At 28.8% G+C, this 19,030-nt stretch overlaps 1 protein-coding gene across 1 annotated transcript in view; it reads right to left on the bottom strand.

Annotated features, from left to right (window-relative positions):
• Positions 1-19,030, bottom strand: part of LOC143191255 (uncharacterized) — a 182,893-nt gene that overhangs the window by 95,595 nt on the left and 68,268 nt on the right. The gene's annotated exons all lie outside the window — the stretch shown is intronic.

Genomic DNA, 19,030 nt, shown 5'->3' with positions numbered 1-19,030 from the left:
CATTTTAAATATTTTTCATACTAACATTTCTAAATGCAATAAATTTGCACGAGTTTAGTATATGTGGTGAAAATAGTGATTCTATTAAATAATCCTTAGTTTAATTGTCCATATTATTGATCCCCAATCACAATTCATGTAAATATTATACCTTTTTCTCTATTTTTGTCATATTTTAAAGTCTCCTTTTTACCATTTTACAAACCAGGGTTATTCTGAACTTCTTGTTGTTTTTTCTCTTCGTTCTTTTTTTTGAATGACTATGGCTTTTATCTACAGATTTTTGAGTTAACTTAATAACTAAATCCAACTTAATATTAATACACAATTTGTTCTTGCTTTAGCTTGAGCTTTTAGTCAAATAATTTCTTCACGTGTTTAATGCTTAAAGATCGCGATTTCTAAATATCCTAAACCAGAATTAATAAAAGAGGAAAAAACATTTTAGGACGCAATTTTGTATTATCAATTTTTTTCATACTTGGACTTGATCGTAAATGTATTTTGTTGAAATAAAAACGTTGTAAACGGTACGAGAGAAATAACATACAATTACACATTTTGTTGAAATTAACCATTCATTCGTTTTAGGTTAGTAAATCTACAATACGTCAATTAAAAGATAATCAGTTCAGTAGCTGATTCATTACTGGGGTTTGTCCATCAAAAATTGCGTAACTGATAAAAATGTCTATACTCCAATCATGATATATTTTAGTAACAATTTAATTTTTCTTTTATAGGAGAAGTTGCTAGTAGTTGTCGAGGCAAAGCTATATATATATATATATATATATATATATATATATATATATATATATATATATATATATATTTATATATATATATATATATATATTTGAAAGTGAAACAAACAAGGAAAAAAAGAATATATTTATATATATATATATATATATATATATATATATATATTTATATATATATATATATATATATATATATATATATATATATATATTTATATATATATATATATATATATATATATATATATATATATATATATATATAATATTATCAATATAATTTATTTACTCGGTAAACAAAATTACAACACTCAATTATTAAAATGTGCATTTTGATTAGCGTTTAATTTAAAATATTTCATAAAAAATGAATGATAAATTTCATATTACTATATTTACTGCATATTTACAATGCATGAAATAACTTCCCAGCATTTCATTTACTATTCTAACATGTTTGATTATTGCTTTTTAATTTCATAGGGTTAAAATTCTACGTCGCGGAATGATATACAAAGAAAGATATATTAGAGTACAATTTTAAAGACCAGTTACAAAACAAGATATATGCGTTTGCGGAGAGTTTACCACGAGAGCGCTTGTTCACTAAGATTATTAATTCAAATAAATGAAAATGCGCATGTGCTAAACTGAAATTACCTTCAGTTCCACAATTACCTACAGTATCCTATTTCTAAGTTAGTCACTCGCCAGTCGGTAAGCTTAATGCCGAGGATCCTGGTTCGGAGCACACGTTAAGCAGAAGATTTAATTCAGATAAATTATTAGTAAAAAGAGGCAGTCTAAAATATAACATGCAAAAATTGTTTTATTTTTTGTACAATATATAAAAGAATGTTAAACAATATTATTTTTGTAACTTGTAGCAAGGACATTAAATTCGTAATATAAGCTCGACCTAAATTTTAAAGAAATATATTTTATTATTAATAATATTAATGAATCAAAGTGCAGTGTTAAAGTTTGCACTTAAACTTTCTAAATAGAACTAGGTGTCAGGAGACGAATTAGGAAGGTTTAGCCGAGTTCTCTAAGTAGTTGCTGATTCAGTAAATGTCAAACTTTTTTCTTAATATTTAATTCGGTAAACGTCTCTAGTTTATTCTTTTGTTTTAAATTTTATGTTAAGATGAAACAAAGTGTGTTTGTTGTTTGTTAAATGTCAATGCTCTTTATTGATAATATGCTTATTTAAGCATCTGAGAATATATTCTTTTTCGTCTAAATAATCGAAGGATTTAATTTATTAACCTATTTAGCTAAGTTTTAAAACAGTTTACGATGTGTGGATCGAAAACTTATGTAGGATAAAAGCCAACGCATGTGGAGCGAGAAGAACATGGGTATGATATAATGGGAGTACAGACGCATATAAACGGACGAAATGCATTGATATATTAACACGATGGAACATTTCCGATTAATATCCCCCGTCACAATAAATAGACAAATAATAAAATGTGTTGTGAATGCCTCCTTGGGAATTTATGGGCATATGTTCTCTAACAAGATAAGAAATTCACGATTTATTCTGTCTTTTGTACGTTAGAAAAGCTAACAAGTCAGGTTAGAGAAATTGGTGTTTGATCAAATCTTCTGTACTACTACAAGGAGCCCAAAAAGGAGTAATTCTAGATTCTAGTAGTAGGTTTTCGTCAATTGAGGGCGATAGATTCTCATCTGGCATTACATAGAAATACCATCGTATGCTATTTACAAGCATAATATTCACCGTTTTGTACATAGTAGCAGTCAGAAGCAATCACGTAATTCCTTATTGTTTTGCATAACTTTGTATCATTTCAAAACATTCATATCATTTCAATCTTATATCTTATGTTATTTTTTAACTTAAGTATTTTCATTTAAAATAAATAAGTGTTTCTTTTTAAAGAAGAGAAAATAGTTTTGTTAATTTAACTCATATCCTCATCTAAACTTCAACAGTGTTCAGGTACCATGCCATATTGAATCAATCAGGTAGCTGTGTTGTTTTTTTATGATTTCTTTATTTATAGGCGCCTCAACATAGTCATGTTCTTTAGCGACTTCAGATGTTCACATATTATAAGTACTGCGAGATCCCATCCTAGTACGATATATATCTTCAATATCAACAGCTGGGGAAAATATGATAACACATTTTTTATTTATAATGATGTCATTGAGAATTATATTTTTCATAGAATATTATAACATACCTACAGGGTAGATCAATAACATTTTAATATTTGAAAGGCGCGATGCTTCAGCGTAGACGGGAATATATAAGGCGGGGAAAGCCAGACTAAAGAACGGCCAATAGTGGCTTAGTTTCATGACCTCGTTGACATGAAGATTCCATGGACGTTGAGAGAGCTGGTAAATTTAGAGCTTAAAGGTTTTAGCAAATTTCCTTTCCAAGTTGAACTAAGAGTTACGCCTGTTAATGAGATATTTTTAATATATTCAGAACATTTCTAGTTCGGATTTTATACAAGCACCTATATTTACATACGTAGGATATTTAAATGACAGGATCTAAAGCTTACAGTTTACCGACATTATTATATATGGAGGTATGCAAAAAGTGGAGATACACTCGGATATGTTGGTTCTATGGAATCTACTCGAACATTTTTAGTAAAATTACTTATGAGCCCATTATTGCAAAAGCGAAATATAAGTTAAGTACGCTGTTTTTTCTGTGTTTGTTCAGACCAAATGTTTAGATGTTTGGAAACTAAACCAAACATCAATAACCTTAACAGAGAAAATTGCAAATGCTAGGATTACATGAACTCGTAGTTGGAACATTAAAACAACATATGATTCATTGACACGTCAACCTACTTTTCTTCTTTTTGAATGAACTTTTTTTAATAATTGTAACCATAACAAGAATGACTCAATTTCCTTGCGAAATTGTCGGGAGAACCGATATCCATTCTCTCCCTAAGTTACTTCCCCTGGGCACCCCGGATCACCGAGCCCTGTATCCATCCTCAAAACAAAATTGACCAAACTTTGAGAGACTATTACTGATCCTTTCCTTCACATCCCTTCCGAATACCCGTATTGCCAAGTCTTCTACACTAACCATTAATAAATCATAACTTAATAAATCGGCCCTTCAAACCACACCCCAATCTTTCATTCTCTCCACAGTACTATTTACTCTAACTGACGTCCTAATTCAATTACATTAATTAATTAACGATTCTTTGAAACCCTAACTTATATGGTCAGATTCCTTGACTTCATTTTAATCTGTTGAATGCTAGTTCTTCTATTACATTATTCTTCTATATACAGCTTGGCCTCTTCTAGACGAAACAAAATATCCTTCTGGTAGTCTTACAGACATAAGTCTACTCGTCCGTTTTTTTTGCTAATATAGATGATGTTTCCAAGTTTCTTAAGGATATAGATCATAGTGTTTTATGAATCGTATATATCCAATAAAATAGTCAATGTAGATCATCAAAATTTATGAATTCAGTATGCCCCGATGATGTTAGTTTATAACGATTGCCCGTTTGTAACATCTAATTATTATTACTGAAGTTTTAAATAAATGTATAAACATTTAACAATAGTATCAACACAAATTTTCAACATTCGTTTACATGTTCCGACATATCATATATAATGCTGTCCCTTAGGGTAAAATGAGAAGGAAAAATCCCCTCCAACTTTAAGGCGAATTTTATTTTTACAAACTGCATTTAGCAGTATATTCGAGGTCATCCATGACGGGCATTGGATGTTTTATTGGAGGGATTATATCATATTAAACAATAATATTAACCACCATGCTAGAGAGTTGCTACTTCAATTAACTAAATATAAATCAATCAACTACCGTAAATGACTGTACGAATGACATTATCACCAAGCATTAACGATTACCAAGGAATCGTTAATCCCTACATTTATGAAGACCAAAGGAGCCTGTTACTATCAGCAGTTTTTGACATATTTGCTAAAAGTGGGGAAAATTTTCTTAAATTAGTAAAATTATAATACAATGGACTTTCTCCTAGTACATTTTTTTCTAGTAGGACTTTTCCAGGCTCTATTGAAGAATTAAAAAAAAACATGTAATTAAATGCAAGACATTGCACCAACGATTTCATGCGGTACTAAAACAGTTTAGGTCAGTGCTTAAAAACCAGTAATTCTCACACTTGATGATGTTACATTCAAAAACTAAAATTTTAATTTCACACACAATATACTTAAAAGTAAATCTATTATTGTATTTTTATTTTAAAAGCATTTGAAACGTTAAGGGACCTGTATATATATCGTACAAATATATCATTTTATTTTGTTCTCTTTATATTACATATTTTATTCCGGCTAGTTTCTAAAATACCTATATATAAAAAAGTAACGAAAACTAATGGTTTTAGATTAAAGACCGAGTGATGTGGGAAACAGAGAAGTTTGAAACATCGGGCCGCAAAGCGTTATTGATTGGATGTTTTGTTTCAGGCCGAGTAGTTTCTTGTTGTAACTTTAACTTAGCAATTTGCTTAGACATAATACAATTTAAGAGTAAATTTATTAATTTGAAAATGTTTCTTAATAACACTGATTTTTATAAAAAAAACTATAACTAAAAATAGAAAATGTTTATATTTTATTACTGGCTATTAGATCATTAGTAAAATATGAATTGATAAATATTCAGAGTTAAATAACTTTTGTGTTTCATGAGTAATGGCTAATTGTTTGTCTTGATATTGTTTTGTTTTACGATTGTATTTATTTGATAGGAATCTTATTATGAAGAATTATTATGAGAATATTTTGAGAAACACACACCTTATTCATCAAATTCAATTTTCGTTTGAGTTGTGGCTTTTTCAAATAAAATTTGTCTCTTAAATGTTAGCAGAGAAATAAAAAAAAATTATTAAGTTAGGAGTAGATTATATACCTAAACTTAAGTTATCATAAAAACAAATTGTAGGTTAGTCGGAAACAACTAGTAACAATCTAATAATTATATGATAATATAAAACTTCTGGTGCCTTACAATGGTTCCATAAACTACGTACGAGTGTGAAATTATGAAACAAGAAGATGTCGTCGTTCTATCACTGCTTTTCAACATAATGGATGCAACAATATTAGTAACAACAGCGATAGATTCAATTATGTTACAAACTCTTTGACTAATGAGATGTTCACTGATGATTATTATTTGCTGAAAGAGATATTGGATTCTACTTCTACTTCTACTTCTACTGTAAATCTCAAAGGAATCCATATGGAGTAAGTACAGGAGTTCAAGTACATGAATCGGCCAAGCTGCTTCTCTAAGATGATGCGTGGGGGAAGAGAGGAAATATTACAGTCAAGTCTAAAATCCACATCCACTTTGAATGTGCATCATGTAAGAATCTGTATGGCTCTGCGACTGATGTCTGTAAACTTGAGGACTTTCAAACGCAAGGAAAATGTTACAAGTTTTTCTACGAGATCGTGTTAAAAGTTAAGTTATTCAACAATCAGTGGACAGTTGAGGAACAAATTCAAAAACGCATCTTACAATAGTTTTTATATGTCTGTCGAGTGAAAAATTAATGAGTTTATCTGGCGCCAATAACAGCGTATTGGCTGAGAAGTAGACACTCCTCCAAGTGCCGTCTATGGATTGAGGTTGATAGTGGATGAACAAGATATCAACTACATATTTCCAAAAATAGGATATTTACCAAAAAACACTTCTCCTGTATATATAGTGTTACATTGTGTTTTAGATACTTTACTGCGAATTCCTTGAAACTAATCATATGCACTCTGTGCAACTGTGCAACTCTACAACCGTCAATTGAATAAAAAATTAATTAGATGAAAAATTTATAAAACTGAACGATATACTTAAATTCGTTTATGTCTTTATGTCCTTATGCTTCGAAGCTTTTACAAGTTTTTTTTTCGCAACGTGAAGTCTAAGAGATGACACAAGTTCATAGATAATGGCAGAAAATATTTCCAAGATTACGTTTGTTGTGATTTTTTTTTCTATGAGATAAATTTGATTAACAATGTGTAAAAATTGTGTTATATTCAAAAACAAAGTTTAATTGTTGTCGAATAAATGTAGATAGTTGGCTAACTTCTAAGTATGCATTTAGGTTTCCGCTGCATAAAATCTGTATTATTTCAGTCATATTGATTGGCTACTACCTATGTTTGCCTTCAAAGTCTTCCATTATGTATTGAAATGTACTTTGATTTTTAATGTACCCATTAAAATACACAAGTACAACGTAATTTCTAACAATTTTTATATTAATATATACGATTGAATCAAATACATTTTACATCATGCATTGTATCATTATTAATCCACGTGAGAATTAAATTTGCGCGTGCGCTGAAGTGAGGAATCAAGTGATTGAATGACGCTTTATCTCTCGCAAGGTAACTTGAATTGATCATTAAGGTTTTGTGATCTCAACCCGCGAAAATTTATTATCAGTGAATCAACAGGTCCACATCAATAAGTCAAAATCGAGAGATACCCTTTAAGTAGCTAAACCCAGACCATCCCACGAATTCAGAATCAGAGTAATCGCAAATTTGAATCACTCGGATCCCTATTAATGTCAGAAATCGTAGCGAACATTTAAACGATGTTGCATGAGGGTAAGACCGGATGTCTTCTGGGATGATCTCTAATTCACTGACCACTTGGAAACTCCACCACTCCACAATATAACAAAAAAAGTATATAAAATAATTGGAGAGGTTTATAAATGCCTAATTCAGTAATAGGCTATAAGAAAAATAATATTTGTTTAAACAATAAGGTTATAAGACAATTATTTATTGTGGTGTCATCACCATTTCCTCGAAAGATACTTATTTTATTAAAGCATAAAAGTTAGATTATTCTAATTACAGTACTTATGTTGACACTTGAAAGTGTAACCATCAGACATCTCTGCTAATATTAATATTTTAAAAATTTATTAACAACTTTCTATTAATTTTTGGTGAACTATATTAATAGAAATTGGTGTCTGGTATAAAAAATAGCAGAAATTAAATTATTTTTGAAAAAAAGGCTTCTTTAGAAAAATTGTCATAATTTAATCAAGCCAAGTTTTAGGATAATAGCATAACTCTAAATATATCTTACTATTTAATACAATTTATTTTCACTATATATCATTTACATATAGTCTATCCAAAGTAGCAGTAGAACTCACGTCATCAAGATGTTTAATATATTGTAAATTCGTTTTTGAATCAGACAATAGTTTCTTTCTCATTTTAATCCAGTTAAAAAGAGATACAATGCTGTCTGATACATTCGCATATGTAACCGAACCAGCATGCAAGAGTCGCTTCATTGTTAAATACCTGCAAATTCCTTCAAATCATTAGTGATAATATTGGATTATAAATCGGCAAACACTGTTTTAGCGGTTTGTTTTGATAAAATTCAAATCACTGGTTAATATTTCTGGTAGTTGAAAATGTTAATATTTTTGGTAGGTGCAAAAAAATGGTGAGTGTTTTTTTAAATATAAATATAATTTAGTTGAAAACTGTTAGTTTGAAAAGTATCACTTATATCATCATAATACACTTTTTAAAGCACATAATAAAATTAAAGGAGATTTGTTATATCCATTGCTGTACAGACGTAGGTATTTCAAAATGAAACATTAGGCTAGCCCTGGTAAGACGCTAATAAAATAGCGCAAAGAAAACAAAATTCATGGAAAACTGTAAAAGTTAGAATAACATTTGATAAGGTTTTGTAAGTCATAATATTTTTTAATAATTCATTGCAGATATATTATTCTTCATGTTTCAAAGCGGAATCCAACAAAAAGATTCCAATAAGTGGTCGCAAAGGCTGAAATTAAGGATTAGCTGGCAAAACATAAATTAAATTTTGAACATACCATGTTAAAGTGTGAAGTATTTCAAATTGTCACTTAGTAAATATAAATTAAATGTTTAATTGTATTTTATGTAATTTTTTAGAAATCGGTCTGAAAATCTGGTACGAGGACATAATCAATACTAAGTGTTTTGGAGATATCATAAATTCATTATGGAGAATGCAGGAAGTAAATCTAATTTTATCAAGAAATATTTATACAGGTAGTAACAGAAGAAATTAAGAATAAATACAAGACAAAAAATAAAACTTAATATAAAAAGCTAAATATGTTCTCTAATGAAAATAAAATATATTACTTGGATGTACAATAATTAATTAGGTGAATTAAGCCTCCATAAGTTTGGTAGGAAACATTTCAATGCAACAACGACTACAAACTATAGTGGCTGTTTAATTAACTGTAGTTAAAGTATTTCGATCAATATGCATTAGATGTACTATAATGTTAAAATAAATAAATTTTACAACATTTTTGTTTCATTATTTTATTTATATTAGATTGTTTTTGTATATCGAAGCTAAAATTAACTAAAATGGGTAAAATGTCAACGTTAAATATGACAACATTGCACCGTTTTAATGTCATAAATTAAGATGTCGTGGGTTCACTGCTACTTTGGATAGACTATAAGTACATATTATGTAATGTATGTATCAATACAGATAGTTTCACTCGCTTTCTACTGCATTATACTTTTACAACAAATATATAATATTGACTTAACTGTTTCTGGAGTTCGACTATTGAGCCCTAGTGATCACCTTTCATTCATTCAATTAATTTCATTTATTTATTAAAATCTGAATTATTCAATAATTTCATGAAATTAATGTCAACATATTCAGCATTGACTGGAAATAAACAGTTACGATTCTTTTCGTAAAGAAGTTCGACTTCAGGAAATAGCTTAACCATCAAATTTAAAAGGTTTTCTTCAAAAGAGTAATTTTCAATTACTTATTTTAGTTTCGTTTTCGTTGCTGCTATACTACGTAATAAGTTTTATCTATAACTTAGATAGATTACGCATAACAGTGTTATAAGTTTCTGAAGTACTAACCAGTATCATATGTTTCTTTTAGAGTATTTTTTTAGAATTGAACATACTGGTGATTAATTATATTATGTAATTAATTATATATTCGTACATTCCTATAATATTTAGCAGCATCTTTTATCGAGTCTTTTCGGTCATCATCGTTTCCATTTTTATATATTATATATAATTCCGTTTTCAATGGGACTTTCATGTATGGCAAGGCGGGTATTTTTTATGTGAGCGCTATTGCCCCGTTACCCAATATAGATAATATCCGGCGCCCGATTAAGAGGTTATCCGGCCTTGATGCTAACTGGAAATCCGGCATCCTTTATCCAACGAAACCACTAACCGTTTTACCTCTGGTTACCACACGAAATTTTAACGAGATCAATATTCTTTACGTTGACTTTTTTTACAATAGAACATTAGTTAAACAAAGAGATAAATTCTAAAAACTTTGCTTTGAAATAATGTTTCATATCTCTGAAAATTTTACAGGAAACCAATAGTGAAATATGCAAATCTAATTAACTAACATATGACAGAATTATTAGGTCCTTTTATCATCTATTAGTGAAAATAAGATGCATTAAAGTTAAAAACCTAATGTTACTATGGAACTCGATGCTTTGTAGATAAAATAACAATTTGCTATTTAGTATTATCGAGTTATACAGTGCATATAAGCGTTAATTATTAATTACTGAAAATTGCATTTCAATATCTACCTATTAGTCCTTGATTCACACAACATCTACTGCTCATCAAGCGCTTTTAGAAATGTATAGTGACGTTGGTATATCACATTCTAGTTGCTGGTTTAGATTTAATTGACTTAAGTGGTAATATTCACACCAAAACAGCCTGGATGGGCAATACAGTTAGAAGGAAATAAATTGCAGGACTTATTCAGTGAAATCCTGGCTCAAAATCACATAGTAAGCAAAACATCATGAGTTAGTCCACTCACATCGACGTCGAAACGGAATGTTCAAGGTCAACCAAATGAAACTGTCATTACAAATATCTGCTCTTGTTAATTATGTAAATTAAAAGACATATCGTTGCGAAATAAATTGGCAGTAGTGAGTAATAGAAGCAAAGTGTTGAGAAACGTTCACTCATACGTTGCAAACATGTGAAGGATACACTGCCTCAGCTCGAATGAAAAGTTCTGTCGCACTCAGCGTACTTAACAGACTAGCGCCGCTTAAAGTATTCCTTGATGAATGCATCATGGTGAACTGAAGAAGTACGAAGATGGATCGATCACTCAATTACTGGCAAACCAATATTGTTCTTCCGACAGAATGTTCGGAAAATGTTGTAGAAAAGCATATACTAATTTTTTTCCATTAAAAGCATTTTAAAGTGAAAAATATTCATTATACCTGCAAACATCAAATAACTCTACCTACAAGATTATGAACATCGACCAAGTAACTACTATTTCGAAAAAATACATGAGTTAAAGACATGATTGGTCTTCAACAAGTTTTCCAACGTCTAAAATATGTAATCAGCCAGACATTGTGCTCGTCAGATTTTATCCCCTGAGATATTACATATTCTTGTTCCCAAAGTTAAAATTAGCCATTTTGAACACAAAAATTTGAATCGACTGAGAACATAAAAGAAAATTCCTGAAGGAGTTGAATGTCAACCTCGATCAGTCTACGAAAAATATATGAAGATTTGGGTCAAGCGCTGGCATAATTGTTTTGTACTCGATGGGGCCTGCTTTGAAGGTGACAAAATACATTTTACAATCCTGGACGCTTTTATGAAGAATATGTAATATTTATATATTAGCATTTTGAATTACTAAGTGATAATTTTATTGCATAGAGACGTCTTTATTTCAAGATATGTATTTTTGTACAATTGAAGCTTATTTTTGTAAGATATAAACATTTTATTAAAGAAATAATACTAATTCATTAATTATTAATCATTAATTAATATTATTATAAACTTTTAAGAAAATGTAATTCTTCATTGTGTATCATAATTGACTTTGCTATGATAGTAATTTTACAGTTTACTTGTAAATTTTAATGATTGGAATATATAGACATATAAAACACTTTCTAAAACGGAGTACAAATATTTTTATGGTAAATATATATAATAAAAATTACTATTTTAGACTTGAGACGCCACTTACTCCAGGATTGGTTGCAGGTTTACTGAATAAAAGTTCGTATTAATCATTACAGATTGCATCTTCAGATATTCTGCTCTAATAATGAACCTTTCTTAATCGGTGTTAATAGGCTATTTAAGCAAGATTACAGATTACTACAAATATTCCATTGTGTTTTAAAGTATTGTTATTAAGGAACTATTTATTAAAGAATCTATAATTTATTTTGCCACCTAAATAATGTCTAAACATTACTAATTCTTAAATATACATATTAAAGTATAGTTTAATTGATAATTTTAATAAAATAGTAAACATGTTTAGATTTGGCAAATGCAATAATTGTACAAAAATTGTATTTAAATAGAATACATGGCATATATAAAATAATACGAAAGCCATGCCTTAGTATATCTTGTTACATGTTGGCAACACTGCTTCCGTGTAAATAATGCGATGCGTATGTATTGCTCAGTTTAGTTGCCAAATTCTGTAGGTTATATTTCAGTGTATTATATTTTTTTCGGCGGTTAAAATAACCGATCGGTGAAATTTGTGATTTTTCAGAATATTTCTGGTGTTTTACGAATGACAGTATACACGATAATGACAGCATGCCCAGGGGATAGTTAAACATCATTGGCAAATAGATCTAATGGACGACATACAAAGTCATATAACCGATAGAGGTCGAAGACACTAAAAAGGATTCTGGCCAGACAATATAAAACTGCAGATGCCAAATGACAGTAGAACTCGACACTCATTTGGGTAAAACAATCTCTACAAGAACATGACGGGAACTGCACCATGCTAACATTCATGGAAAAGATGCTATTCCGATTATTGTGGTGATATGTATAGAAAACCCCAAAGAAAAAATATGATCTGGATTATGTGTTTCCTACGCAAAAGTATAGCAAAGGTTCCGTTATCATTTGGGCGGCAATATCATAATTGATCTGGTTTTCTCATCTATATATTAATCGGCTTAGCAAAAATTTTGTCTCCCATTTTGGGAAAAACGGGGATGCTTGGAGGCATGAACTGATCTTATATCGAGAAAGAAATTTTAAGCCTAAATTTTTTGTAGTATATACAGAAAACCTAAGAAAATTTTTGTATCTCTTAAGAAATGAGAGTAATTGATTTTGGAGACAGCATATCATTGTACTAAAGGTAATTCCAAAGTTTGTGAAGATTTTTCTGTAAATTTTGGAAGATTAACTTCTGATTAATTTCTTTATTTTATTTTATAAATATTTCTTTATGATATAAGTTTCTTTAGTATATGCATTTTTTAACAATGCACTTGAATATTGCAGGTAATATATGCTTTAATTTTTGCATCAAGAGTTAAAATGTATATTACAAAAAATATTAACCATTTTGAAATAGTTTGATAGAATTTTAAATCCTCATTTGTTGGTGTTGCAGTTATCTGCAAGGGTGTGATCCAATAGTGAAATAGATAACTAAAGAATAATACAATTTTATCTAAAAATTTAGGTAAAGAAAATATTAATGATGGTAAATATATTATAATCAGCCTGTTGTTTTTGTTGTTTTTATATATTTTAGTTGATAAATATGGATAAAAGATAAAGGCATAAATGATGTAATTAAAATATGCATCAATTAAAATGAAATTAACTACATAATTTACATTGATGAAACACATAGGACAAATAGAAGAAATTATAAATTATGAAACAGTACATTTCTAAACATTTAAAAGCATTAGTAAATATTAAGGTATTTATGACTACCTGAGATTTCAATTATTTATTATTTTGATTATTTATTTGATATTTGAATTTTTTCAAAATTCGTAGTTAATTTAATGAGTTTAAATACGTTCGTTTGATATAAATTTTTAAATTGTGAAAAATAAATTATCTAATTGTGTTCGTTATGTTTTAACGAACTGCTAACTAATGAACTACACGCTAAAGTCAAATAGTAATTTCAAAATTGTTTTATTTATATATTCTCTGTTTTGATATAGGAACATGTCATTTATTATTCTTTATTTATTATTCTATATTTATATTTATAACATAAAAGTAAAGAAAGTTCATGATATTTGTTGATCCGAAGTTATTACAGCGTTGAAACTAATTTTACTTATAATACTTTGTTGACTATTGAAACTTAATGAAAATTAGATAATATACTGAGAATAGGACGAAAAAAGTTTTAGTAACACACATTTTTAATGTCTTCCTTTTATTTCGTTATGAGAAGAGCATGATAAATTGTGGTCGAATTTTGATCACAGAGCGATCACTAGTCAGTGGACCGAATGGTGAAGTTATTAGTATGACTAGCATATTGCTGACAAACACTGCAATATTCTAAAATGATAATTCACCCATACATACAGCCAAAATATTCAGTCATTGTTTGAGGAACATGAGCACAAAATATTGAGAATTTAGAAGGATATCTTAAATGGGCGCATGCGATACAGTGTTTTAGTTATTTAATTTGCCGCCAGGTGGCTCGAGGTATAAATTTGGTAGCAAAGCTGAAATTAGCCTTAAATTTAAAATTAGAAAATTTTAAAAAATAAGAAGGCGTGGTGTACGTATGTTTATATTTGGTGGAAATAATCAAAAATTTACTGGATTTTTTTTGTAATTATATGCTTCCTATAGAAACAATTTGATTTATATACAAAGAATTTCGGTTTAATTTTTTTTTGACAAAGCTTTTGTTGAAAGCGTCTCTTTCATTGCTGACAAAGCAAACTTAAAAAACGTTTAAACTTACGTGTTAAATATCTTATTTTGTTAACTGTGTTTTCATGGTTCCTTTTTAGTTAAAATGATTTATCTTAAGACATCTCAAGTGTTGTGTCCGTGGATGTAGTACTCTTTTAAATAGAATACCCAGCTTTCCTGGGGATCCTGCTATATGTCAGAAATGGCTTTTAGCAATAAATAATAAAAAACTGACGGGAATCTGTTGTGAAGTCTTAAATTATAGCAAAAGGGTTTTTAACGTACATTTTACACAGGATAACTACAAACCGAAATGTAGAAGAGTATTGTTTAATAGGGATATGGTTTCCAGTTGTTATTTGCATTGTAAGTCTTTTATAATGTTAGTTATATGTAACTGATTTCTAATATATAACAAGCCTCCATTTTAGCTGTAGCATAGAAGAAAGAAAACATTGATCCAAATATGTCAGGAAATGTGAGTTGAACAGTGAAGTTATTAAAGCCCGGCAGTATGATGTAGTATGAATTTGACAAAGCCAGAAACTTTTTTTTACTTTGTTGGTAAATGATATCTTCACTGTTCCATTGAATTCCCAGATTATGCACAAAACTTAACAAGCAGTCTGTCCAATATCTTAAATCACCAAATGCCTGTATTTTTCAAAAGAATCAACTGTATTGAGCATTCTGAACGAGACATAATTAGAAAGATAACAGTTAGGTGTTGTTTGTTTTGGTGGATGAGAAAAGTGAACAAAATAGCAAAAGGCAAAAATGAAACATTTTTTATTGCAATATCTAAATATAACACAGCTTATATGGATGATGTACAATTATATACTTACAATAAATATTTGGCAGAGTTATATTTAACATAATATAAAATGTTGCATATTCTATAGTTTATTCAATTTTGTACATTTAAAAGTATAAGTTTTGTGTTAAATCTACTATACTACGTTTTAATATATTGTTAGTACAATATATTATCGTTAAACATAGAAAATTCTATGAATTTTCCTTTGATATAATTGTAATGTATATTATACATATATTTAAATAAAATGTATTTTAAAACTTATATTGCATTTAATTAATAGAATATTTTAAATTTCCCACTATTCAAATTGTCAGTCACGCCCTCTGGTGGCAAATTAATGCTAAACTTGTTCTCAGGCTATATATGGGAGATACACTTCTTATTCCCCTGTGTTTTGTGAGCACGAGAGACCTCCCCTGGCCAGCACAATCACCAGACCTCTCAATACGGTAATTGATTTAAATCTCTTATACCACTGAAGCAATTATCGGATGTTTTAGTACATGAATAGGATAAAATCTCGTTGCAAACAGTTCAATATTCTGTGAATCTATTACGCAAAAATTGCATCTGCATGGTTGCGCAACACCTTATTAATAAATACATATTTTGTATATATTAGTTGTTTATGTTATTTTGTCCGACTCTGTACATCAAATATTGAACAAATTATTTTGTATTTTATTGAAGAAAAACTTGATTCAGATAATTATTTATATAGGCGAATCAAATATAGCAAACAACAAACAAAACTAAAAAACACGTCGCATACTATTAAGTAAGCTGTCGAGTCTGAAGTATAAAGTAAATAACGAATTTATAAAGTTTGTATTTAGTTTTTGTTTGCTTATTTCCCTGCTTAGTCTAGTTTTATCCGTACAATTTTCGGCCAAAATAACCTTGCCAATAATGATGCTTCACTGATATTGTAATACCTATGTGGGTTAGTGTCCATCCCGGTTATTTTATTGCTTGGGATAGGTCCAATTTATCTAGTGAAATCCGCATTTTCCAATGACTGCAGTAGAACATAATAATTCTCCCGGATTACCGAACTCGATGTTAATCGAATAGGATTGCTTATTGCGTATAACTATTAGCCATATTACTTAGTATATTGCTATACTTGTTTGAGCCTAAACGTATTTATTTTAAATTATTAAAAATATTAAAAATATATGTTATGTACATATAAAATTAAGTTAACGTTTTTTTGAAAATTTATTTCTTTATTGTCGACTTCAAATATATGTTATATTTGGCGACAATGACGTTAGTTGTATATGATTACGATCACTATATTATTATAACAAAAATAATATATAATAAAATGTAATAATATAAAAATTTACAGAGAAAAAAGGAACATGACTAATCAAATACTGATATATGTATAAAGATATTTATAAAAGTCATACAATACATATAGTTTATTCAAAATTTTTTTGTACATACGTTAGCAAGACGTTTAATGTATTGCCTGTCGCAATTTACAAATTCGTTTCCGAATGAGATAATATTATCCTTCTCATTTTATTCTAGTTAAAAAGAGACACAATGATGTCTGATTAGTTCGAAAGCTTAAACAAATGAGCCTATCGAAGTCGTTCGATTGACAGTTGTATGTAATTTCTTGAAAGAAATAGTTATAAGAGATTATGACTAACATATAAACTATTGTGGCTTAACTATTGGCTATTGTAGTTTTTTGATGTACTATAATGTTTAAAATAAATTTTATTTAATAACATATTTGTTCAATTATTTTATTTAGATTAGAATTTTGTTGTACGTCATAGCCAAACTGAACAAAAACTCAGAGTTGATGCGACAACATTGCGACTTTTTGAAGTCACTATTTTAGATAACGACGATATTAATAAGATGACGTACGACAAAATAACTTTGAATAGATTATATGTATTATTTGATGATTACGATAGACACAGTTTATAAAAGAATATATAATAAAATATTGCAAAATGAAATAAAATTCAAATAAGAATATGTAAATATAAACACATAGATATAGAAATCTGTTCTATGTATAAAAAACGTTATATGATCATGTAGATTAAGGATTTCAAGAATACTAAGGAGTTAGGTAAGTTAATGGGGTTTTCAATGTGGTCAACGAGTTACAGTCTAAGATTATTTGGTATACTGAGTACGGAGAACCACGGCGAGGGAATTGGGGTGGGAAGATCCCCTTAGCAGATAGGAACGGGAGAATTTACAATGTCCTAGCATAAGCCGGTCAAGGATAAGCATCTGGATCATAAGGATCTTGGCAGGATCTGCTTTTGGTTAGTATGATAGATAAGAAATTTTGTTTTACTGTTCATAACTGAAATCATTAAAAATATTTAAATTAAAACCATTTTAAAAAGTTACTGGAACGAATTAGCAGAAAAATGTTTACGAAATACAATGTCTAATGCAATATACTGATTTATTCAATAATTTTTACTCTCTGACAAGAAAAAAAAACGTTTTTATGGATTCATATACATTAAAAATGAATATTATTATTAAGTGTAATATAAAATCCTCAGATTTTAGTTTTCTATTACAAAAAATCAAATATGACATAATCATTGATCAAGTATCAAATACTTATAATTCTTTTTGAGGTCGCATTCGAATATACACGTATTTTATTCTATTGGTAGGGAATACACTATACATTATACGCTTAGTTGTCTAAAACTAAATATTTTATATAAAATACTATTTACGTTACCTCATATTATGCCTGGAAATGCGAATTATTCTTAGGTCAGTTGAACAATTGAGCATATAATTCATTTAAAACATGTTTAACAACCATTTTTAAAGTTAATTAAATTGAAAATAACTTGAAAATAGCAAAAACTAGTGTATGCGATCACTAGATTTTTAAAATATCTAAAGTAGACTGCAAATGTACATTGATAATTGAATAGCTAAATATAAAGGAAAAAAATGCTATCAAAAGCCATAAGATAATTGAAAAAATAATGTTTTTATACGCTCAGTTCTCAAAATATTTCTTCATTTTCATATTTCATATTAAATTTCTTCATATTCAATTAGGTCGCAACAAAACATTTTACAATTTCACTTGTTTCGTTTAATTCAAAGAAAATTGCCACTGAAACTGATTGAGACCTATTATTTATCAGCGATGAATGTTCTACAATAATAAATACGCCTGAGTATTTTCAATATTTAAATACAGTTGATTCAAAGAACAAATGGTTATTTCTAGTCAATTAAAAAAAGTTCAATTAAGTACTCAGGGAAGATTTCTACAAAAAAGTGAAAAAAAATCTGCTGAGACTTTGAATGTTAATCGCACAACCTTTTTCTTTTCCAGTGTTGCTTCGAAGCATTTGAAGTGTTGCAATAGTTTCAGCTTAACAATAAGATATTTATTTAGTGCATTTAGCATCACGTTAGACAAAAAGCAAAACACATTAGAACCAAAATAAAACAACTATATTGGTTAGTCGGAAGATACTCTCAACTTGATCTAAAATCAAAGAGGTTGATCTATAATACAATTATAAAGCCAATTTGGACCTATGGGGTACAAATATGGGGT

Source organism: Rhynchophorus ferrugineus, unplaced genomic scaffold (assembly GCF_030347505.1).
Source record: "Rhynchophorus ferrugineus isolate W39M unplaced genomic scaffold, kcgeb_rfMv2 rfM2, whole genome shotgun sequence".
NCBI classification, from domain to species: Eukaryota; Metazoa; Arthropoda; class Insecta; order Coleoptera; family Curculionidae; genus Rhynchophorus; species Rhynchophorus ferrugineus.
This window is presented reverse-complemented; position numbering and strand designations above follow the sequence as displayed.